Source organism: Crotalus tigris, unplaced genomic scaffold (genome assembly GCF_016545835.1).
Source record: "Crotalus tigris isolate CLP2741 ecotype Arizona unplaced genomic scaffold, ASM1654583v1 scf7180000020588.15403103151:6194809, whole genome shotgun sequence".
NCBI lineage: Eukaryota > Metazoa > Chordata > Lepidosauria > Squamata > Viperidae > Crotalus > Crotalus tigris.
The window spans coordinates 2,320,844-2,346,602 of NW_024098092.1; the positions used below are offsets into that span (position 1 = coordinate 2,320,844).

The window sequence follows — 25,759 nt, forward strand, 5'->3', positions numbered from 1 at the left end:
AAAGAAAGAAAGAAGAAAAAAAATAAAATAAAACCAGAAGAACGGGGCCTCTCGTGGCCTTGAATGTGATCCGCAAGCAACGGGCTGTCTCTGGGCTGATGGATTTGCTGTCACTTCTCCCTGGCGTGAAGTGACAGATTTTCTGCATCGCATTCAGACAAAACCTATAGTCGTCCATCAAGCCTGGACCGACAGGAGCAGAGCGGGTGAGGGGACGAATTGGAGGATGGGCAGGAGAAAGCCTGGGTTGCAAAACACTTCCCAGGTGGTCCTTGCCCGACCGTTGCTGGCATGGAAAATTGGCCTGGTGGGGGTGCTTGGAGGGGATTGAAAAAGTGGCCATCCTTTGCTTGGAAAGCAAAGCAGAGCTAAATGCACGACAGTTTTATCCGTGGTGCATTCTGTTCTAGAAGATCTGAAGACCTCTGTCAATTCTTTTTTTTTTTTTTTTTTTTTTTATTAAAAGTTTTATAAATTTTACAAAAAAAAACAAGAACAATACAGAACAAAAAACAACATATACAAAAGAAAAAAAAATTAAACAATACATATAAAAAAAACCCCCCACCCCACACCCCTCCCAAAAACCCTCCCTTCCCCCCCCCTGAGCTTCCCAGAGCAGAATATAGGCTTAAGAAATAATAATAATAAAAAAAAAAAAAAAAAAATAAAAATTAAATTAAAAACTTTATATTTATATATATAAAAAAGATATCTATAATATATATAAAAATAAAACTTATGAAAAAGCTATATAATATTTTTGTATACCCAATCTAAATTGTATAAATTTTATCCATTTGTCCCAGATAGCAAAAAACTTCTCTTGCGTTTGTTGCTTTAAGAAAGCCGAAATCTTTGCCATTTCTGCCAGATAAGCTACTTTAAAAAACCATTCCTGCAATGTAGGCAAAGATTCCTTCTTCCAATATTGTCCAATTAACAGCCTCGCGGCTGTGATCAAGTTTAACATCAATACAACCTCCTTTGTATCACAATCTGTAACAATACCTAACAAAAATAATTGCGGAGTAAATTTTACCCTCCTTCTAAAAATTCTCTGGATATTCCACCATATTTTGATCCAAAATGCTTTTATCTCTCTACATGACCACCAAATATGATAATAGGAAGCCTCCTTATAACCACATCTCCAACATTTAGGTTGCACGTCAGGGTACATGTAAGACATTTTTTGTGGATCAAGGTGCCATCTATAAAACATTTTATAAAAATTCTCCCTTAGATTCTGTGCTTGAGTAAATTTGACATTTCTCACCCAAATAGTTTCCCAGGTGTCCAATGAAACTGGCTCACCAAAGTTCTGCGCCCATCTAATCATACAATCTTTAATTAGTTCCGTTTCTGAGTCCAATTCAACTAAAACCCCATAAATTCTCTTAATGTGGGTTTGTCTTTGATCCTTCAGTTGCTTAATAAGATTTTCATCTTCTCTAAGAAAACCCACCTTACAATCCATCTTCCATCTATCTAGTAGTTGCCTATATTGGAACCAAGAATAAGTAAAATTTTCTTGTGCTAATTCTTCCCGTGATTTTAATTGCCAGTTTTGTCCATCCCATTTAAGTAACTGTCTGTAAGACACCATATCCATTTTAACCCCTCTTTTTATTCCTTCTATCGCATGCCAAGGTATAGCCCATAATGGTACTTTAAAATCACTTTTATAATATTTTCTCCAAATCCTAAGTAAAGAAATTCTTAAAATATGAGATTTAAAAGCCCAATCTATTTTTTTATTAAATATTAAATAGGCATGCCACCCATAAAGTAAATCCCATCCCTCTAGATAAAGTATCTCAGAATTTGTCAAATTTACCCAGTCACTAATTAATGTTAAAACCACCGCATCATAATATAATTTCAAATTTGGTACCTTGAGTCCGCCCCTCTCACGGAAGTCTTGCATAATTTTGAACTTAACCCTTGGTTTTTTCCCTGCCCAAATAAATTTATTGAGACCCTTCTGCCACTCATTTAAATTAATCTCATTTTTCAAAATTGGTAACATTTGAAACAAAAAAAGAAACTTGGGTAGAATATTCATTTTTATCACTGCAATTCTTCCCATGAGGGATAATTGCAGCTTTTCCCAATTCTTCAAGTCTTTCTGTACCCCGACCCACAACCTTTCATAATTATTTTTAAATAGTTTTGCATTAGAAACAGACAGCATCACCCCCAAATATTTTACCTTATTAACAATCTCAAAACCCGTCGAGTTAACCAAAATCTGCTTCTCCTGACTCGACAATTTTTAGGTAAAATTTTAGTCTTATTTACATTAATCTTAAAACCCGAGACCAAACCATAATGGTGAATCAACTGTAATAAGTTTACTACAGAATAATCAGGTTGCGACAAAGTAACAACCAAGTCATCCGCAAAAGCTCTCAACTTATATTCTTTTTTATTAACATATATTCCTTTAATTTCCTGAGACTCTCGAATTTTAATCAATAATATTTCCAATGTTAAAACAAACAACAATGGCGATAAAGGACACCCCTGTCTAGTACCTTTCTCTATTGTGAAAACCTCCGACAAACCTCCATTAACAATAAGTTGTGCTGTTTGTTTTTGATATATTACCTTAAGGGCTTGTAATATGTTTTCACCAAAATTCATTTCTTCCATTACTCTTAGCATAAAATGCCAATTCAGTTGGTCAAATGCTTTTTCAGCATCTAAAAATATGAGCCCTGCAGGAACTTGGTTGTTCTTATCTAAGTATTCTAATAAGTTAATAATTTGTCTAACATTGTTTTTCATATACCTTCCTGTTATAAACCCTGATTGATCTTTATGCACAAGATGATGCACCACCCTCATAAGCCTATTTACCAAAATTTTTACAAATATCTTATAATCCACGTTTAAAAGAGATATAGGCCTATAGTTTTTTGGTAAAGTAAGATCTTGATCCTCCTTTGGAATCAATGATATAAAAGCACTACGCCATGAAGGAGGAATCTCTAAACCCTGTAAGATACCATTAAAAAGATCATTTAATGGTTGAATCATCTCCTCCATTAAAGCTTTATAATAAACAGCTGTTAACCCATCCGTACCCGGTGCTTTCCCTAATTTCAATTGTTGAATTGCTGAGGCGATTTCCTCCTTAGTAATTAAACCATTAATTTCATATTTCTGATCCTCAGTCAGTTTAGGAAAACTTGCCTCAGCTAAATATTTATTTATATCTAACAGTTGTACATTAGTAGATTTGTATAGGTTTTGATAATAATCCAAAAAAGATTTTTTAATTAATTCCTTCTGAGAAACTAGTTTACCCTTATAATTTATTTTCTCTATTATTCTCAGTCTCTGTTTCTTTCTTAATTGATAAGCCAACCATCTCCCCGGCTTATTAGCATTACAAAATGTATTTTGTTTCATAAATAATAAATTGGTTGCAGCTTGATCTGCTATCAACATATTAAATTGTGACCTTAATAACTTTACAGATTCTTTAGTACTTTCATCAGAAGGATTTAGAATCAAAGCCCTTTCTTTTAGTTTAATTTCATCTTCAAGTTCTCTACGTTTCTGAGTCTGATTTCGCTTATAAAAATTATTCATTTTTATCAAAACACCGCGCATAAATGCTTTACCTGCATCCCATACCATTGACATTGAAGTCCCCTTATACATATTCAAAGCAAAATAGTCCTTTAAACACTCCTTTAGTTTTTGAACATTCTTCTCTTGTCTAAACAAATTTTCATTAACTCTCCAGGATCTTCTTTCCTCTTTCTCTTGAATCAACTCCATCCAAACTGGACTATGATCCGTCAGTGATCTAGGAAAAATCTTTACATTCTTTACTTTATTATACAAATCCGTGGTAATCAAGAAAAAGTCAATTCTTGAAAAAGATTGGTGTCTGTCAGAAAAAAAAGTAAAGTCTCTCTCCTCTTGATTACGTTCCCGCCAATAGTCCCTTAATTCCCAGTCTTCTTTCATATCAAAAAAGGCTTTAGGTAGCCTTGCTTGTTTAAGAAAAGGAGAGGAACCTTTCTTATCCCTTTGTGTATCTAAGACACCATTCCAATCACCCATTAATACCACCGATCTATAATCAAGCAAAGTTATTTTTTGGTGTAACTGTTTATAAAATTGTTCCTGTTGTTGATTTGGAGCATAAAGTCCAACTATAAGTACTTTCTTACCATAAATACCAAGTTCAATCATCACATATCTCCCCTGGGGATCTGATTCTACCAGACAAGCTGGCAGGTTTTGTTTGACATATATAACAACTCCCCCTTTCTTCCCAGGTGCAGGAGATATAAAATGAGATCCCAAACGAGCATTAACTAAATATTTCTGATCTTTAAGTAGAATATGAGTTTCCTGTAAACAAATAACATCATTGGTATGTTGTTTCAAATAATAAAAGATTTTTTTCCGTTTCTGAGGAGAATTCAATCCATTAACATTCCAGGTCAAAAACTTTGCCATCTCCCTTGGCACGCAGCCTGGAGAAGACACCATCAAACTCTGACAGAGCTGCGTGTGTTGCATAACTCTTGGGTCTTGCTCCTCCCACCGGCGGTGATGCACTTCCAGGAGAATTCTCTTTGGGCTCTTTTTTACGTTGCTCTTTCTCTTTACGCTTATAAGCTGCACGAGTCATCCTCTGCTCTTTAGCCTCCGTTTGGCGTTGCTTTGCCACTTCTATCATCCCTGCGGAAACCAAATCTAGTGCCTCAGATTGCTGCTCAGGTTCCTTAGCACTCAAAGATTTCCGACCAGATGAAGTTGAGCCTGCACTCAGGACCGAAGTATAGAAATCTCTAGCTTTGTCAACTGTGTTCAATCTGTAACGTGTCCCAGCATGGCTCAAAACGATACCCATCGGAATTTCCCATCTGAATGGCATCGATCTAGCTTTAAGCTCATTGGTTAAAAAAGCAAAGTCTTTCCTACTTCTTAAAATTTTAGATGGGATTTCCTTTAGAATGATGACATCTTGGGCGGCAATCTGAAATCTTTTGTTGTAAAAAGCTTGTATAATCTCATTCCGCAGGGACTTCTTTGTAAAGTAAATCACCACATCTCTGGGCAAATTCTTCTGCTTAGCAATCCAGGAGTTGAGTCTATAAATTTTTTCTACTTCTCTCTGTAATTCTCCTTTATCCATATCCAAAGCCAGCGCCAGATCACTAAGAACCACCTCCATCAAATCTTGATTCATATCTTCCTTGAGGCCTCTAATCCTCAGAGCATACTCCATTTGTCTGTATTGAAACATCAAAATATCTTCTTGTGAGGAGTCCACCTTCCTTTCCACGTCTTGAATTTTGTCATCTAAAGAGTCAACTTTGTCTTCCACTTCCTCAAGCCTTGCATCGAGCTTAACCACCACAGTAGCCAAACCTGAAACAGCTGCCAGTATATCTTGTCGTAATTCATTATTATTTTCTTGCAATTTAGACTTTATCCCCGTTATCTCTTCTTTGAGATCAGATTTAATTTCTGATTTAATCTGTGAAACAAATTGAGTCATTTCCTCTCTCATTTGAACTACAATCTCTCCCATTATGCCTCTAACCTCTTGCACTGAAAGTCCAGGTAGAGGAGGGGAGGGTGGTGGCTGAGCCGGTGGTGCATGTTTAGATTGTTGTTGTAGCTGTGCAGTGGAAGTTATAGGAGAAGAAATAACCTTGGGTACTGAGGAAGGCTGCTGCCTCTTTGAAGCCATTTTAAAAAGCACAATTGTCACTTCCCTTTCCCCTCCAGCCAAAAAGGGAGGAGGAAAAAAAGAAAAAAAGAATTTTTAAAAAGAGACAAACTATAATCATTAAAAGTCCAGAATAAATCCCAAGAATAAGTAATAAAAGAGCAAACAATTCAAAAAAAAATTCTAAGCCAAAAGCAAAAGCAAAAGCAAAAAACAATCCTTAAAAAGGGAAAGTAAAACAAAAGAGAAAGGAAAAAAAAACTCCGACACTTTCAAAACGCCATCTTAAGTCCTTTCACTAGTATAACAAAGAAAAGGAGGAAAAATAGTAAAAATCAAAAGATAAAAAAATAAACACCTAAAATATAAGAAAAAGTCCTTTAAACTGCTCCGTCCGTTTAAAAATTACTCACCAAAATGCTGTAAACACGGAGATAGAAGCGGCGGTTTCTTTTGCTTCCAAGGAAGCAAAAACAGCTGGGAGGCGGAGATCAGCAAGAGCTCCGAGGGAACACTCCTTTCACCCCCTCTAGAAATAAATCCAGAGGGGGTTCAGGGGTTCTACCTCTACTCTTGCGTTCTCTATCCCTTCCCTTTGCCCGGGAAGGGATTTCCGAGCCGCGGGCCAGCTGATGCGCGCTGCGCTCCGCGGCTCTGACACTTCCCCAGCTGGACGGCTAAAAACTAGCCGCCATCGCCGTCGCCTCCCACCGGAAGCTCCTCTGTCAATTCTTGAGGCAGCTCCTGGAGTTCAGCCACTGGCCCACTGCGTTTACAAACAGCCACAAAAGTCGTAAAACCATTACTCACCAGTTTCTTTCCAGATGATTCCAGTGGACCTTTCTCCCTCCTTGAAAGGGATCGGTTGAATCCGGAATCCTTTGATCTGAGGGTGGGCTCCAGGTCCTTTTCTAGAAAATCCAGAGCCCGCCTTGGGTCTTCCCAAACGTCAGTTCAAGTCAATCCATGTTTGGATGACGGTGTCCTCCGTGAAGGTGGTGGACCATAAGCGACCATGCAAGTTGGAAGGGAGACATTGTTTTGGGTCTTCCCAAACGTCAACACAAGTCAATCCATGTTTGGATGACGGTGTCCTCCGTGAAGGTGGTGGACCATAAGCGACCATGCAAGTTGGAAGGGAGACATGGTTTTGGACTTCTTTGGAAGTCTAAGGTTGAGGAAGAAGGGTAAGCCCAAAAGTCATCTAACCAACTTCCATGTCTAAAGAAGAACTAAAACTTGGGTTTCCTGGTTCCTAGTCCAGCATTGTCCTCACTCCATCCCATTGGTTCCCTCCCAAAGATATATGAGACAAAAAAACAATTTGTCTATTATATTTTATGCCCAGTTGGAAGGCTCTTCCTGCTGGGATGATGGAGACCACAGAATTGGGGCTGTCCATTGGTAGGTTTTGAGGCATATGAAGACTGAATACATGTTAAGGAACATGTGGAGAACATATGTTCAAAGGTTAAAACAGGAAGGAAGGAAGGAAGGAAGGAAGGAAGGAAGGAAGGAAGGAAGGAAGGAAGGAAGGAAGGAAAAGTAAGAATATGGATAGATGGAGGGAGAAGAAAGAAAGAAAGAAAGAAAGAAAGAAAGAAAGAAAGAAAGAAAGAAAGAAAGAAAGAAAGAAAGAAAGAAAGAAAGAAACGGATGATTGGATGGATGAGAGGGAAGAAAGTTATTTCGGTATAAAAATGGATTTTTTTTCCATAAGCAAGTACTTTTTTTTGCTTATACAGAAATGTTTCAGCATCTTCCTCCTCTATGACTCTATGATGTTTTTAAAGAAGATAATTCATAATAATTAATTTTCAGTCCTTTTCTTCTGCTTCTAATTGTTGCTTATGCTCTCTCTTCACTCTGAAAAATACTCAATCCGTGTCTTTAATCAGGGTGTTTGGGAAAGTAAAAAAAAAAATAATCTTTCTCTCTCTCTCTCTCTCTCTCTCTCTCTCTCTCTCTCTCTCTCTCTCTCTCTCTCTCTCTGCTTCTCAACAAGATATTCCAATTCTCTGAATACTTTTTTCCCCCCTCTCCTTTTCTAAACAGGGGTCAGGCTAAAGTTGTAATATATCTTTGGAGGGAGCGAGGCTAAAAAATGTTTTTAAAATTGGGGTGCCGGGGTCGTTCCAAGGAAAATAGAGCAAGTTAAACTGAGCAGAGCCTTTACCCTTAAATTTACTCGGTTTTTAACCTTTGGTGGGGAAAAAGAAGGAAAAAAAGAAAGAAAGAAATGGTTTTCCTCCAAATTGGCAGTTTGCCTCTGAATTTAAGTCACCCCAATTTAAAAACTGTGAAATGAAGTTAGGGGATAATTCCCCCCCCCCGTGCAAATTTCATATATCTTTAGTGGCAAACAGGTGGGGTCCTTTTAAGAAAGACAGAAATCAGAGCGGGTGGATCCACATTGACCCACTGGATTTGCAACACCAGGTGAAAGACACGAAGGATCAAATGATTTGTTCTGTACCTGCAGATTGTGGAATGAAGGATCTGTTGGTTTTAGAATCTCCCGCGGAGTTATTTACGCAGCAGGCCTTCCTTTCCCGTATTTGGGGCAGCTGTTTTGAGATTTGGAATTTGAATATGTTTGTGTTTTTTCTAATTTATGCAACTGTGGAACCAATTTCCGTCGTATCACACGTTTTTGTTTTTTTTCTCTCCCCCCCCCCCAAGTTTTCTCCCTTCCCAGTCTTATGCATTTTCATTCATGGGGCTTTTTCAATGTACGGTATTTTCATCCTGTAAAATTCCCAGAAATGTAAACCAGCAGAAGAGAAACTGCATTTCAGTCTACATTCTCAATTCTAGGTAAGGGCTGATTAAAATGCAAACCCAGTGAAATTCGACCCGAGCATTATGCATTCAAGACATGGTTGAATACTAGAATCTGGTGCAGGCTAAGGACGGCTTGGCCTCTTCGTTTAAAATCTTGAAAATTTTAAATCTTGAGGGTTTTCCTTAACTAACAGTTCTCAACTTTCCGTGTTTCCTTAATTAAGCTGCTGTTCTTGACCTGCTGTATTTTATACTTTTTACATTTTTCAGTAGCAAATATTTCTTCTTCTTCTTGTGCGGTATTTAAAAGCTCAATTCCAACTTAATTCAGAGACTCACTTTGTAGTTTTCTGAACAGTAATGCAAAAATAGACTACACTCTGTGTGTGTGTGTGTGAGAGAGAGAGAGAGAGAGAGAGAGGGAGGGAGGGATGAACAGGGTTTTGTCAATGAATTTTATCTGGGCCTCTGCGATTCATGGCACTGAATCCTTTGGGGCTTTCCATGTTTTTAAAGGCACCAATTGGTGATCTTGCCAATTGGATCCACCAATTGGATATCTCCCTTGGATATCCCTTTCCCCCAAAGAATCGACAAATTTAATGAATTCCCTTCTCCACTTTTCCCTCCCCGTGTCTCATTGTCTGGTCTTTCTTAAATAATCTCTAAACAGGGATTATTATCAGCTTTTGGTGGGATCCAGTCTTAACTGCCTTCTAAATTTTCAAACCTGGCTGAAGGTTTTTTTTTTAAAAAAGTCTGTTTCTCCCAAAATGAACAGGCTGGAGGTCCAAAGAGGAAGGTCAGGGGACAAATAGGAGCAAATAAACCTACATTGCATTAGCTGGATGATCCTTCCTTCCTTCCTTCCTTCCTTCCTTCCTTCCTTCCTTCCTTCCTTCCTTCCTTCCTTCCTTCCTTCCTTCCTTCCTTCATCCCTCATCAAATATTTCCTTCCCTCCTTCCTTCCTTCCTCCATCCATCCATCCACCCATTTTTTCCTTCCTTCCTTCCCTCCCTTCTCAAATATTTCCTTCCTTCATCCACCCACCCATTTTCTTCCTGCCTTCCTTCCCTCCCTCCCTCCCTTCCTGGGCGACCTCATTCTCTCCTTGTTAGCATTAAACCATTCCTGTTTTGCTTCTCTGTAAATGAGGTGCAAACCCCAAAAATGCAACAGAAAATAAATAAATCCTCCTTGCATTTCACAGCCTGGGGATATCCTCCTCCCACCTGCTCTTTTTCAATTCTGAGGAATTTGGGGTTCAGAACTCCATGCTGCCTTTGTAAAATAGATTTTTCGCCCTGTCCTGTGACTTTCTGGAAACAGGGCAGGGTTTGAGTTAGAATTTAATTTCTGGCATCAGCATTGTCAGGAATCCCTGCCCTCAAGCCCCAGAAAGGCTGGCTTAACAGGTAAGACTAAACAAGAGTTGATTGTCTTAATCTGAGATTCAGAGTGGGGTAAACCGGTTTACCTACCATGGTTTGACCAGTTGGCATTATGCCACACCACTGCGATTCAACCACGGTTAAATAGCAAGCCACAAAGAGATCATGAACATTCCCTATCTTAGGTATTGCATGTGGGAATATGGCAGGGGTGGAAAAGCTTTGCTAGGACATTCAGAATAATAAAATGTCCACTTTATGGCCTGAGCGTCAAGCCCTTGCTTGTCAGAGATGGCCCGTGTCCTCATTTAACTCAAGATTAGCCCACGCTGCCCGGACAATGCAACGTGGGGCCGTCACCGTTTCATCCATCACTCTGAATTGTGTGGTGGGATATAAAATTATCCCTAGAGGTTTAATGACAGATTAAACCCGGCCCCGGGAGTAAAGAGGATTAATAATCATGCATGCATAGAAGCAATCAGCAAAAATGGCTACAGCAGGGATTTTTTTGTTTGTTTGTTTAAGAAAGAAAGCTCATTAAACACAATAAAGGCAATTGGTGGGTGGAGATAGGGTGGGCATCCTCTCTGAAGCGCAAGATTGATCATTTAACGCTTTTGATGATGGGCAAAAAGGTCCTTAATTGGCCCAGCAGTCTTGGAAGAAACTCTGGAATATTTGAAGGGCCTGGAATAGCTTTACCGATCTCTAATAACCGTTGCATCTCTGCGTGATCACATGGGGAAGCGGCTGCTGTTGTCTCCCTTGTGTAGCTTTGTGTAATATATACGTTGGGAAGAAGTTAAGGGAGTTCTAAGTTTTGGTTTGTGTGTCTTAGAGCGACCACTGAACTTACTACCAAGTTACTATCCTATGCAGGAGTGTATTTGCTATGTCCGTGATTGAGAGAGCTTGCCTTGCAGATATTCCAATATTTTCAGCATACTTCTCTAACAAAATTGACTTAATCTGCATTTCCTCCCTAAAATTCCATGCTGTTTTCCCTAATTGTTTTAGGATCGGTTTTGTGTCCATCTTTTCACAACTTACAAGGGAAACTTATTTGTCTAAACAGTAAAAGTCTAAATCTACAGCACTTAGGACAACAGCCATTAGAAATATTCCTATCATACTGATAAGGGTATCTATTTGCCAGATTCTTTTATATTCTAGCTGGGGGGGGGGGTGAAAAAAAAGACGCTACTGGCAAAACGAGGCTAAAACGATTAAAATGTCCAAACTGGACAGCCCATCCCAAATGTTCCAAACAATCAGGAGCACCACACACTTAAATCTGGCTGACAGGAGTCTCCCACACCCCGAAACCCGTTTTGATGGAGGAGATTAAGAAGGATGCAATAGGAACCGAGAAAGGTTTTTAAAGTCCCATTGCGAAAACAGGAGTGTGTTCCCTGGAACTCCACGCCACTGTTAGCGACATTAGAGGACCTAATGTGGGTGCGGAAGGAGGAAACGTAAAGATCTGATTGTGTTTCATCAGCATCTAATTTTCTGAATCACGTTTCCAAGCCAAGGATTCTAATTTGACTTGCGACCAAGTGCTTTTTTTTCAAGGCCAACAAAGCCAGGAAAATGCGGTACAGATGGTCCTCGACTTATCTACGATTATCTACTGCAGTTTTTCTGGATTTCTTAGTGTTGGAAAAAAACAGAGCCAAGTTAGAGTCCTGCCCTAGTCAAAGTTACAAAGTGACTTTCGACCGGTCCTCCATGGCGATGTGATCAAAATTTCAGGGGCTTGACAACCGCCACAGGTTTATAATGGTCGCCATGGCCTGGAGTGGCAGGATCACGGTTTGCAGTCTTTCCCTGGGGGGGGGCTTCTGATAAGCCCGGTCAGCGAGGGGAGCTGGGTGTGTTTAATGACTGCAGGATTCACTTAACGGCCACATTTGGCTGCTGAACAACCGCGCCCCCCCCCAAAGGTACAACTTGCTTAATGAGCATCGATGGAAGTTCTGCTCCAAATTATTGTCGTAAATCGGGAGATTACCTGTAAGATACATTCCTTCCAACCTGTTCATTCCCCCCCCCCCCAATATTTCAGTCTTGGTCCTGCATAAAAGCATCCAAAAGTTCAGGGCAGTTGGCTAAAAAATGGGAAGGATTTCCTTGAAACTCTTGTATTATTATTATTATTTTTTAAGCAAACCAGGCGCAAGAGGAAACTGGGAGGGGGTGGTTAAGTTGTAGGAGGTAATGCGGTGCGTGCGTGTGCGTGTGTGTGTGTGTGTTTGCACGTCTGGTGGGGAATCCCCTAAACAGAGCATGTTTCTGGAAAAAAAAGACAGTGGTCCAAACCTTTGGGTTTGGCAAATAAGTTTTCTTGGCCACGTTTTTAAATTTGGAGGGTCTCTCCCACGCCCATCCTCCTAACTGGGTTAGAAATAGGTAAAGGGAGAATAAATTAATTCCCGAGCTCCTGCCTTGGGCAGAGGGTTGATCTATAATAATAGTAGTAGTAGCAGTAGTAATAGTAATAGTAGGAGGAGGAGGAGGAGGAGGAGGAGGAGGAGGAGGAAGAAGAAGAAGAAGAAGAAGAAGAAGAAGAAGAAGAAGAAGAAGAAGAAGAAGAAGAAGAAGAAGAAGAAGAAGAAGAAGACGAAGAAGAAGAAGAAGAAGAAGAAGAAGAAGAAGAAGAAGAAGAAGAAGAAGAAGAAGAAGAAGAAGAAGAAAAAACAACAACAACAGAAACAACTTCCTGAGAGAACAATTAACCAGTGGAACAACCTGCCTCCGGAAGCGGTGAATGCTCCAACACTGGAAGTTTTCAAGAAGAGACTGGACAGCCATTTGTTTGACATGGTATAGGGTTTCCTGCCTGAGTAGGGGGTTTGACTAAATGACCTCCAAGGTCCCTTCCAACATAATAATAATAATAATAATAATAATAATAATAATAATAATAGTAATAGTAATAGTAATAGTAATAAAGTTGGAAGGGGTCCAACCCCCTGCTCAGGCAGGAAAACCTATACCATTTCAGACAAATGCCTGTCCAGTCTCTTCTTAAAAATGTCCAGTGTTGGAGCATTCACCGCTTCCGGAGGCAGGTTGTTCCACTGGATGACCTCTAAGGTCCCTTCCAGCTCCTATGCATAATGCTGGGAAAGAGAGAGCAAGAGAGGAAGGGGACGACAGAGAAGGAGGTAGCTGGATGGAGTCACTGAAGCAGTAGGCATGAGCTTAAATGGACTCCAGAAGATGGTAGAGGACAGGAAGGCCTGGAGGAACGTTGTCCATGGGGTCGCGATGCGTTGGACACGACTTCGCAACTAACAACAACAAAGATATTTAAAAAAAAAAGATGTTGAGACTCTGGAAAGAGCGCAGAGAAGAGCAGCAAAGTGGATTAGGGGGCTGGAAGCTGCAACTTGTGAACTCAGCTCTTTCGGACCCTGGGTTCTGGAGCAGCTCCAGAAAGAGAAGGGGAAACTCAGCCCCTCCTTCTTCCATTTCATCTTTCTCTGCTTCCAGCGTTCATTCCCTGTTAGCAAATACAGCCAGTGGCTCAAAGCAATTCCTTGTTTTCCTCAGCATCAGCTGTGTCGCCTCCCCCAAACAGGAAAGAATAAGCGGGCAGCCATCCAGCCTTTCCGCTCCGGACGTTTCCCACACTAAGAAAATTCCTTTGGGATGCCAAAATAATTGGCCACGGAGACGCAGCTTGGAAGCAGCCACCAGTGTTGTGATGGGAGGAACTGGGTGGCAAGCGGTGGAAGGCACCCAACAGGGAATTCTTCTGGCTGAACACAACCCTGCAGGAAAAAAAAAACCAACAGCCTGTGAATCACCAACCTAATGGAGAAAATTCAACTTTTTTTTTTGCTTGCATGTGGCTAAACCCTTCCCTCCCCCCCAAGAAAGGCTTTCTGTCAAGGGCATAAATTTCTTCCCAATGCCTCGGGCAGGCCGACAAAAAAATGGAAGATGGAGATATGGCTAATTAGTTTGGCAGGGTTTCGCTCCCAGGCGCAGGCGGGAACGCCAGACCCAGTTTAGCCGAGCGAGCGAGGAGACACACAGGTTGCCGTGGCATAGGCGGTTGTGTCATTTGCCTCCGGGCAAAAGTGCCAGTTTCATCCCATCCGATCTGGCAGCCAAGAGGTGTCGGCTGTTGTTTTTTTCTCCCCCGGGGCATCCTGGCTTGCAGAGTTAAAGGTTAATTCCCTGTCTTAAAATTCTCTCTCTCTCTTTTTTTTTAAGTTTTAACTGGTTATGAAGTTGCTCTTCCGTTTCAAAAAAGGGCCATGCAGTAGTTCTCGACTTATGAGCCAAAAAATTCAGCCGCTAAGTGAGCCACTGGTTAAGTGAGCTTTGCCCCATTTTACGACTTTTCTTGCCATGGTTGTTTAGGTGAACCACTGCCGTTGTTAAGTTAGCAAATCTGGCTAGTTTTGCTTCTCAAAAAGGTTGCAAAAGGGAATCACGCAACCCCGGGACACTTTCTGTTGCTGTTCTGTTCTTACGACCAGATTTCTGTTGCTAAACAAGTCATTGGTTAAGTGAGTCCTGTCCCATTTTACAACCTTCCTGGACACAGGTGTTACGTGAATCATGGCATTTGTTAAGTTAGTAACACGGTTATTAAGTGAATTAAGATCACAAAAGCTTGAAAATGGGTGGACTTCAACTCCCAGAATCCCCTAGCCAACCATGCTGGCTAGGGAATTCTGGGAGTTGAAGTCCACAGGCCTTCAAGTTGCAAAAGATTGAGAAACACTGCAATGATGAATACAGGCATGAAATACCCTGGACAATTTTGGGGTGACGACGCTGTGTGCCATACGGGTGCGTCCTGTGTCCCTTGAAAGGCCAACGTTGTGACTTTCCAGCCATCCTTCTTCAGGTGCCCAAATCTGGGACGGCACACCAAAGTTGTGCAGTTGTGTAGATACACAACGGGCCTGTCTTGTCACCGAGACGGCTACAGGCAATCAGCATTTCCAATGAATATTCAGAAGCGGAAGGGGGGTCAGGCAAGGGAGGATTAAATCAGAGCAGCCACCGCAGCGGAGCCCCGTAAAGGAAATAAAAGTGCGATAAAATTCACCACTCCACCAGGCTGGAGTGGCAGAGAGTTTTAATCACCGGCGACGTAAGCGGCAACTGCTTGGGGGCGGTGATGGGGGAGAGAGAAATGCTGTTTATTCACCGGCTCATGTATTTTCAGATAAAACAAAGTAATAAGCTAATTAAAAGGATCCCATGCGTGTCTGAGTGCCATCCGATGAAAGAGGAAAGGGGGGGGGGGAAGCAGAAAAAAAAACCAAAACAAATAATGCTCTTTTTCTGCCTGGATGGGCCCTGTCTACCTGTCTGGGCAATTGGGAGAATAAACAAAGATTCTACATTTAACAAAATAGCAGAATTAACCGAGTTGGAAGGGACACCTTGGAGGTCATCTAGCCCAACCCCTTGCTTAAACAGAAGGCCCGCTAGCAGGGGTCTTCAGACTTGGCCCTTTGATGACTTGTGGACTTCAACTCCCAGAATTCCTCAGCCTTCCTCAGGCACCTCCCACCTTAAGATTTTAGCCTTGAACACCTGGGGGGAAAATTGGACTTTTCAGTCCTCCCTCTCTCTCTCTCTCTCTCTCTCTCCCTCCCTCTCTCTCTCTCCCTCTCTCTCTCTCTTTGTCTCTCTCTTTCCCTTTCTCTCTCCCCCTTTCCCTTTCTCTCTCTTTTTCTTTTTCCCTTTCTCTCTTTCCCTTTCTCTCTCTCTTTCCTTTTCTCTCTCTCTCCCTCCCTCTCTCTTTCTCTTTCCCTTTCTCTCTCTCTCTCTTTGTCTCTTTCCCTTTCTCTCTCTTTCTCTTTCTCTTTCTCTTTTTCCCTTTCTCTTTCTCTCTTTCTCTCTCTCTTTCCCTTTCTCTCTCTCGCTCTTTCCCTTCCTCTCTCTCGCTCTCTCTCTCCCCTCTCACTATGCCTTTGTGCAACACCTTCTTTCTTGCATGTCAAGTTTTCCCTACTCTGCAAAAGCTTGCACAATGAAGTAGGAGGAGTGGCGGGCTGGCAGAGGAAGCCCAAGACTTCAGGGGAGCCTTCAAGCGCTAACGTGGGTTGATTTGCTGCAGAGGCGGCTGGTAAGGAATCCCTATTTGCCTGCAGCCCAAAAGGGAAACATTGATCAGCACTAACCAAGACTTCCTTGTGTGGGTGGCAGCTCCATCTCAGGTCTGGGGCCCTCCTGTGCCATCCTCCGAGAGGGGGAAAAAACAGCTGTGGTGGTCTGTTTGGCAGGGCGGGAGGGTTAAAGCAAAGAGGCCAGATGTTTGTGCCGGCTGATGTCAACGTTTATTCCCCAAACATTGCTTGCAAAAGAGGGACGGGCAGAAACAATCTTTATTTCATTTGTTGCTCACCAGCAAAAATGAAAGACGTGGATTTGGCCTTGAAGGATCTAAGACAGGGGTTCCCAACCAGATGATATTCCAGGGGGTGCGAAAACTGGGGTTTTCAAAATTATAATAATAATAATAAAGTTGGAAGGGATATTGGAGGTCATCTAGTCCAACTCCCTGCTCAGGACAATTTCGGACAATCGGCTGTCCAGTCTCTTCTTAAAAACTTCCAGTGTTGGAGCATTCACTGCTTCTGGAGGCAGGTGGTTCCCCTGGTTAATTGTTCTCACTGTCAGGAAGTTTCTCCTTAGTTCCAGGTTGCTTCTCTCCTTGGTGAGTTTCCATCCGTTGCTTCTTGTCCTGCCTTCAGAAGCTTTGGAGAATAGCTTGACTCCCTCTTCTTTGAGGCAGCCCCTGAGATACTGGAAGACTGCTATCATGTCATCCCTCGTCCTTCTCTTCATTAAACTAGTGTATTGCATAATTTGTGTATATGCATAATTTGTTGCTGTAATTTCAAGGTGCAAAAAGATATCAGAAGCGTCCTAGGGGTGCGGGATATAGAAAAGGTTGGGAACCACTGATCTAAGATCTCCTCTATTATTAGATGAATTCAGTAAATTCTGGACCGTATTTTGGACTCCCTAAACTTAGTATTTCGCCCCAAGCAAAATCTCAGTTCTTAGTTTTTTCTTGCTTTTGCTGATATTTTTTTTTTTTTTGTCTTCCTTCTCATTTTGCATCATTCCTGCACATTTAGTAGATGAGGAGAAGATCCCACTTTCTATCTTTATAACCTTTCGGTTCTTTTTTCTCCAGCTTCTTTATTATTATTATTCTTTCATTTTACTTCTAATGTTTTTAATGCTCTAATTGTTTTACGACATTGTCAGCTGGCCAGAATCGCTCAGCAGCGGCATACAAATAGAATAAATAAATTGAATAAATAAAGCAACTAAGTAAGGGACTTCGCCTTCCTTTCCCAGTTCCAGGACTTTATGGTGGAAATGCCTTTTTAAGCCATTACCGTATTTGATCCCTGCCGAGGGCCCCTGTGGATGAAACGGAGAAGACTGTGCAATATATTTGCTTAAGGTTAATTTTAACCGTGGCTCCGTCAGTCAGAACAAACTTTTGCATTTGCATCACGCAATTAATGTTCCCCTGGCCTTTGAAGAACATGCTGGGCGGAAACCTGTTTGGAATTTCCCTAGGCTTGGCAGTTGCTGCGTTCACACATGTTTAAAAAAAAAAAATCATGTGTGGGGTTAACCTATTTTCTGGGTGCACGTGTGCATTGGGGTTTTAACTCCCCAAATACTCATCTCTCTCTCTCTCCCTCCCTCCCTCCCTCTCTCTCTCTCTCTCTCTTTTCTAAGGCCTTGTCCCCCATTGTGTGTTACACTCATACCCTTATAATCCTCTTTGGATTCTTGATGTGGTTTTCATGCCAACCCGCCAGTGAATCTGGATAAAGTCGTCTGTCATGCTTCCGACGGATGAAACTCTTCAAAGAACTTTGAGGCATTGTTTACCTTAAAGAATCTTTTATTTGAGTAGCATAGCATGGGCACTAACATAATTGAAGCCAAAAACTTGAGTTCCCCTCTCCTGAGCACATAGTATCAAAGCACAATTGCCCCCTCCAATTAACTGTCATAAATCACAGTCCCCAATTAGTTTGAAATGCAGACTTCCCCTCCAGTTCTCCAGGCCACCAATTCTTATCATCTCTTATTTCAATAACCTTGATTCTCACACTAGGTCCAATGTTGTTATGTCTAGCTAGATCAGCGTTTCTCAACGTTCGTGTGACGGCGACCCCCGTCACACGAACGTGCTGCACATGCGCAGCGGCGCACCCACGCGCAGCGTGCATGCGCGGCGGCGCCCCCATGCGCGGCGCGCATGCACGGCGCTGCCCCCTGAGGGGGAAAAATGGCGGATTGCATTGTTTGGCGACCCCCGTAAAATGGTCGATCGACCCCAAATGGGGTCGCGACCCATAGGTTGAGAACCGCTGAGCCAGACTCTCGTGCACATTTTCCCCCCCCCCCAGCATCATCTAACTCTAAAAGCAAAAAGAAGAAAATGGCTGCGTCAATGCAAAAACATCCGATGTTAGCAGCGTTGACACTGTCCTTAGCCGGAGTACTTTTAAATTGTCCCCTCTCCTCTAAAGTAGTCCTTGAGTTACAGCTTTTCATTCAGCGACCCTTCAAACTTACGACAGTGCTGAACAAGGGGGATTTACAACTGGAAGGGGGCCATTGCTGAACAATGCTGTCATGTGATCTCCTTATGACCGAAATGATCAAATGGTTTGTTTACATTTATTTATTTGCGGCACCTTCTCATAGGGAAGGACTCTGAGCGTATTATGACTCAAGGGCTGTCGTAACCCGAGAACTAACCTCTGTTTCATCACAGCTTCAGGGCTTGTGTTCAATCTGCATGATCCAATCTGGGTTGGTTTCCAGGATGGGAGGTGTGAAACCTGGGGCACTTTGCCAGGGGAACAGAGGAAGGGTTGTGGATTCGAGGGAGCGCAGAGACAGCCCTGCCTCTCTCTGCCATTTTGCCTTCTCTGTTCCTTGATCAGGGGAGAAAACTGCTCTCTCTGTGGGAAAGGCAGGTCAGTTGCATATTTCCGATATCCTTTTTGAAATAGTAACCGACGTTGCAACTGTCCTAAGTACATGTCAGTTGCCAAGCATGCAAATTTTGATCACATGACACTGGGGAGGCTGTCCTAAGTCACTTCTTTTCAGTGCCGTTGTAACTAAATGAACAGGTTGTTAAGTTTAGGACTGCCTATATAGATTTATTTATTTATTTTAGTTACACAAAGACTCAGAATTTGAATTATATATAGGTAGCCCTTGATTTACAACCATTCGACACTGAAAAATGAAAATTATAACCGATTTTCACACTTCACGACCGTTGCAGCAGCATCTCCATAATCAAAATCCAGGTGCTGGAAATTGTGGGCTCAATTTTTTTGTCCTTAAGTTGAGGAATACCTGTTTGTCCTTCCAGCTCTAATTTTGGACGTGCAAGTTACAGGACACACACCTGCTTTCTCTCTTCCTCTTTCGCATCCGTGGAATAATAAGTGGAATTTCTCCACTAAGGGCATCCTATCCTTAGGCTGGGAGACTGAGCTACGGATTGCCTTAAACCAGGCTTGCCTTTGCAGGTGATGGATTGTTAGCCTGCTTTTGGCGAGCCCAGTTCAGTGAAGCAAATTGCTGAAGGAAACTGGGAAATTTAAGGCCGGAGACTTGTTAACCTCTTGATCATTCTGCCTCCCAAGTCATGATCAATATCTAAGTCTGCTTGGGACTGTCAGCTGGCCTCAAGCTGCAGAGACATTAACAACGTTTTTCCGCCACAAAAACAAAAAATCACAAAGCCTGGGGCAAAATTAACCTAGCCGCGCTGGCTGGGGAATTCTGGGGCGTTGAAGTCCACCCAGCTGGAAAGTCCCAGAGACCAAAGCTGGCTGTGATGTGTTTTGCCACAAAGAGTTAATCCAGTCAGGTCTGCTAGCCGTAAATAAACACGATTATGACAGGGAGAACCAGTTTGGTGCGGGCAGGCGGCGGGTGAAGGCACCAGGCTTCAAAAACCAGGAAACAGACTTGGGCACAAAGCCAGCTGGGTCATCTTGGGTCAGTCCCTCTGGGAAGAAAAAGAGAAGGGTAAAAACAAAAAACAACTCTCCCCAATTTTGCCAGGAAATCTGCAGGAGTCTACAATGACTCCAAGGGCATTAAAACACACACAGACACACACACACAGAGAGAGAGACACACACACACACAGACACGCACGCCCCACCTTCTGGAGAGCAGAGCAGCTTTTGAATTGGGGGCTCCGTTTGGGGGGAACCACCGCCCGCGCCTGCTTGCTCGCGCGTCCCAAGGCGCGCATCCTTCATCCACCCATCCATCCATCCATCCATCCATCCCCAGCCTCAGCGCCGCGCTTCTCTCGCCGGGCGTCCCTGCGCGTCAAGGCGCTTCGGGCAGTCCCGGCGGCGGGGCCACCGCCTCCTCCTCCTCCGCCTCCCCCACCCCGCCTGCCCAGCCAACAACGCCGACTCCCGCCTGGCCTCGCCTCTTGGCGCTCCAGGCAGCGGCGGCGGCGGCGGATTCCGGGAAGCCTCGGTCCCTCCCCAAGAACTCCAGGGAGGCGGCGGCGGCGGCGGCTCCGGCTCCGGCTCCTCCACGTGGGAGGGCGCGCCTGCAGCGGGGAGGTCGGCAAGCGGCCGAGCGGTGACCTGGCCGGCTTCGCTCTCGGGAACAGCCCGGAAGGCGGCGGGCGAGGCTGGCAGCCGTGCGCGCAACGGCGAGTAGCCGGCCAGGTGAGCCCGGCGCGGGGCTCTCAACCCAGGTGCGCGTGGGAGGCTCTTGCGCGGCGAGCGGGACGCGGAGCGAGCGCCCGGTGGGGGCGCCCGGCCAGGGGGCGCTGCCGCCTCCAACCCCGCGAGGTAGGCCACCCGAGAAGGGAGGAAGGCTCGGCTTCCATCCAGCTGTTGGATGCGAGAGAGTTTTCGGAGTCTCCCGATGGGTTTGCGCAACGAGCGTTTTTATCCATTCCGCTGGAGAAGCTTTTGCCCGGCCAGGCCAACCTATCCAATTTGGCGTGTTGTGTGTGAAGGCTACTTGGTGGGTGTTCTTGCTCAGCCCTGACTCTGTGTGCCAGTAAAAGCTGGAAGGCAGACAGGATCTGAACCCCTGTCTTGCAATCCCGCAGGAGCCCAAAATTTATAACTGGCTGTCACTTCCCTGAGATGTCTGGAGATTGTGACCCACACACACAAACACACACACACCACTTTGAACCCAATCATGGTTGACTCAGGAAGTTGAAGGGCTTGTAGCCCATAATAAGTGGACATTTGGATTTTCCCAACACGATGCACCCCAAATTCTCAATTTCAGTTGAGTTTAGCGTATTGGCCAAAGCTGAATAGTGATCAGCTCAGAGTTTGGTGTTGTGTGAATTGAACCAACTGGATGAATTCGCTAAAGAACTGGCATATAAGGAGGGTGCCAGTTTTTACAGGCTGATTCTGGCACGTTTGCGGCCCACTATCGTAAGGGCCATTAACATATGTTCCCAACTTGCCATCTTCCATGTGCCCACCACTGAAGGGAAGACAGATGCGACGGGGGTGGAAAAATGGCTGAATATTTCCTCAAATTTTTGAGCCATATAATGCTGGTATTCACACAGCATACCCCAAAGTTTGGCTTACTTGCAGCATTGTTAAAACTGTTGACATTTTATACTTCTCTCTCTCTCTCTCTCTCTCTCTCTCTCTCTCTCTGTCTCTCTCTCTCTCTGTAGAAGGCTGAATGCTAATATACAGTTGGGACTCAGACTTGTCACGTTAAATGCAAATTTCATTTTTGAATGAGCAAAAAGCACCCTTGATGATTGCTTTTCTTCCTTATTACATTGTTTTGATGTCTATACATACTTCATTCTGCGTGCTTCCTGGTGGCTTATATAGATTTCTAAGATGCTTAGATTCGTTTGGCTGAAGTGGTATAAAGGTTAAACATAGCAACTGCTTCTTAGGAGCTAACATGCTCATATAATATTAGATTATGGTTTATTCTGTTCCAAATTTTAATATTTTGTCTGGATTTTTCGTTTTTGTTTCTTTCAGGGTGCGTGAGAGAGAAAGAGGGAGAGAGAGGCTATTCCGACAGGTAAGGTAATTAAAATGGGTGCTTACCTCGTTTTTAATGTATTTTTGAGATTCTTTGGAAACAGAAAGGGAAGCAGAATCTTCTCTGCCCCCAGGTAGTTCTTGTTTAGCAACCTCAATTGGGACTAGCAACTTGATTTCACTAGGTGCTCATGATCTGACTTCAGCTTATGGCAATTCACTGACTAACCAAGAAAGACTGTGCCTTTCACACTTCTAAATTCTTATTTGTAAGCGCTGAGCATTGCCTGGAAATTGAAATTTTCCCTGTGATCTTAAAGCACTTATTGGTTTGATTTATTCCTGCTCTTCTGCTTTCTGGCTGCTGTTCCTCAGTTTTGGCATCCTTAAGCGGCACGGATATCAACTCTCAGAATTCCCCAGCCAGCATGAATTTTGGGAGTTGAAGTCCGCAGAACTGAAGTCGCCAGGTTTGAGAAACCCCCAGTTTGGCTTGTCTTGGCACACCACCAGGCCTCTTGTTTTTTTTTTTGCAACAACAATGCGGTCACCTGATTTTCATGGTGCAATTCCAGATGAAAATCATAATATTCTTAAATAAGGGATGTAAATAAAGGCCCGTGTGTCGATACGGATATTTGCATTGGGCAAGCAAGCCTACGAATGTTGGCTTTGGGGTACTGTGGGATTTTTGACTCCTGTGCAACATCCTTTTGGGTATAATTCTGCGTTCAAATTATCTGCCTTGGGCTGGCAGGGAAGATGCTGGTGGCAATTAAAACCTCTGCGATAAAGGCATTTTAAACATCTCGTTGAGGCTGATTAAGAGAAGAAGAGGTTTTCCTGAGGGGGGAGGAATGTAGTGCTTCCGTTATCCTTGTGTGTCGTCTTCCTTAGCAGGATGCACTCAATAACTGCTCTAGGGTATGAGAAGAAGCTCTTTGTGGAATAGATAAATGTGCAGCTTTTCGGTCCAAATCGGGCAGAAAATTCAGTCACAGATGAACAGAATAGAGACAGGGATGAGGGACGAACGAAATAGGTTGCTTACCCACCTCTGAAGAACGGAGGTAGATAGAACATAGAATCCTAAGGGAGAAAGGGACCTTAGAGGCCTTCTAGTCCAACCCCCTGCTCAATGCAGGAGACCTTGTATCATCCCAGCCAAATGGTTGTCCATTTTTGGAAATCTCCAGTGATGGAGCATCCACAACTCCAGGAGGCAGGCTGTTCTGATCCATTCCTTTGATAGGCTATAGACGTACCCAATTCCCTCAATCATTCGTCGTACCGTTTAGCCTCCAGACCCCCGATCATCTTTGTTGCTCTTCTCTGCACTCTTTCTAGAGTCTCAGCATCTTTTTTTTTTTTTGCATTGTGGGGATACCAAAATTGGATGCAGCATTCCAAATGTGGCTTCACTAGGGCGGTATAAAGAGATAATGTAATCCCTCTGTTGATGCAGCCTAGAACTGCATTTTTGGCAGCTGCGGCACCTTGCTGGCTCACACATAAGTGGTGGTCTATATCTAAATCCTTCTCACAATCTCCCTCCCCCCCACTTTTCTCCCCAAATTGATTAGGGGGGGCCCTCAAGCAGCACAGGTCACTGGGCTCAGGCACAGCCTCCCCCATCTTCCTGTGCTGGAACCATTTTTCAGTCTCCCAAGTAAGGACTTTTGCGCAAAGAGGAGTGGAAAAAATTCTCCCCTCTCCAAATAAATCATTTTGGTTTTGGGGGGGTGGGTGGGCGGGGGGGCAATGGAAAGCAAAGGTTTTTCTTATGGACAGTCCTCATTGAGCGACTGCCTCATTTAGCGACCGTTTGCAGAAACAACGGTTCCGAAAAGGTAAATTTGCAACTGGTCCTTGCATCAACGACCTTTGCAGGTCTGTATAAATGCATATTGGCTGCCAAGTGCCCGGATTTTGATCCCATGACAGTGGGGAAGGCTGCGGTGGCCATAAAGCTGTACGTTAAGGATTACCGAGGTTAAAAATGGTTTTCAGGAGTTGAAAAGGTTGGAAAGAACTGCCTGGATTTTGAGCGCAAGGCACGGTGCAGTGCTCATATGTGTAAGGACCCTGGGTCTTGTTTACTAAAGAGTGGGCATTGTGTTTTCCCGCTTGAGCAGGGGGCTGGACTAGACGGCCTCCAAGGTCCCTTCCAGCTCTATTCTATTTTAATGTTTTGAGGGTGTCTCTAACTGGGGGATGTAAAAGGCTGGGTCGAAACTTCCTCCATAAGAGAGAAGCATGGCTGTAATCCAAGTTTTTTGCTGCTTTTTCTCTGCTGGAACTGAATGAGTCACCGAGGAGATGGCGCGGGCAGCTTGGGGGCGGCCTTGTTAATTGAACTGTGCCGCCAGCAGACTCGTCATCAGTCTGAGTCCCCCCCCCCGCTGGGAAAACGGATAAGGTCACAGAATGGAAAGAGAAAGAGTTGCATTTGCAGTATGTTAAAAAAAAAAGGCAATCACCTATTTGTATTTGCAACAGGGGGTTGCCTAACCCATCATTCTGTTATTATTATCATCATCGTACAATCAGCCAGATGTTCAGTCTGAATTTGGCTGGGGTTTTTGTCCACCGACTGAGATCTTCCCAAGGACCTGGGATAGGCAGCTGTGGATGTTTGAAAGTGTTAGAGGTATCATCGCGGGATGTAAGCTGCTCCAAGTAAATTGTTGCCTCTTGCAATTGACTGATGGTGAATTTGTCAATTCCTGACGGTGTTCCAATGATGCTCCAATTGTTTAAGGATTGCACCCAAGGCACCTAGGACTTTGGGGGTCTACCTTTGCTTCCTTCTGCCATTCGTTCTATTTCTGTTTTGCAGGTCTTTGTATTTTGTGATCTTCTTTCAGTTCTTTCTCTTCTTTTCTGCTGGCTCCAGGCACTGCCATGTCCATTATCCAGTCGTTTTATCTTTCTTGTTGACAATTGTTAAATGGCGTGTTGTTGTTGTTATTATTATTATCATCAAAGGCATTTGCTACCCAGTTCAGGTTGACTCTGTTCCTGTCCAGGGTCAGCTACAGGAATCCTTCATAAAGTTGTTAACCTTATGGAGAAAGTGCCTTGCGCACAATCGTAAGCAGAATTCAGCTTTCTCAGTTGTAAACATTTGAAGAGGTCACTTCCAGGTCTGGTAGCATAGAGTTCCACTGGTGAATGGAACAAGCAGGGCTTTATTTGGTAAGTTCTGATTCGCAGGGACAAAATGCAAGGCTGTTCCCATGCTTGCTTACTTGCTTCTGTTTATCTCCTAGCTTTTAAAACTAGCTTCTTAGGATCAAAGCAAGTGAGTAACACGCATTGGGAAAAGTGCTATCAGGAAGGGTAGCAATGATGTTACAGATAGCCCTCAATTTACAATTGGTTTAGATCATCATCACATAACTATGTTTAGTTTTACAACCTTTTTAAGCAAACATTGCATTTGTTAAGCAAACCCATTGTTTGCTGTGGGTAATTTTTGTCGGAAGTTGGACATTTTTGTTTTTGCCGGAAAGCCTTTTCATTTTGCACCAGGCAATTCTCCTTGGTCTCAGCCAGCCTACATAGGCCTGAGGGCATCAGATGCCCAAACCTGCAGGAACTTTACTCCAAGGGGGATTGGGGTCTGTTTGTCAGCACTGGGGGGGGGGGGGAGAATCAAACATTGTTGGTGTCCCACAGCTCAGAAAGAACACATTGCTTTCCGTGCTGGGTGGGGCTGATTTCCAGCCGATAAGACTGGTTGCATAATTAAAACCAGAATAACAGTTTCTACGGCTTTTTGCCCTGCGGAGTAAAATAAGATCACAGCTTGGGGGCCCGG

General features: G+C 43.5%; 1 protein-coding gene across 4 annotated transcripts in view; it reads left to right on the forward strand.

Annotated features, from left to right (window-relative positions):
* SAMD11 (sterile alpha motif domain containing 11) overlaps positions 1–25,759 on the forward strand; it is a 121,768-nt gene that overhangs the window by 13,108 nt on the left and 82,901 nt on the right. The window contains exons 1-2 of one of the 4 annotated variants that reach the window (XM_039367175.1): positions 20,402–20,745; positions 21,934–21,981. The gene's annotated coding sequence lies outside the window, so the exon portion shown is untranslated. Of the gene's footprint in view, positions 1–20,401; positions 20,746–21,933; positions 21,982–25,759 lie in introns of those variants that run through there. The other 3 variants (XM_039367172.1, XM_039367171.1, XM_039367174.1) reach the window with 3 other exon arrangements.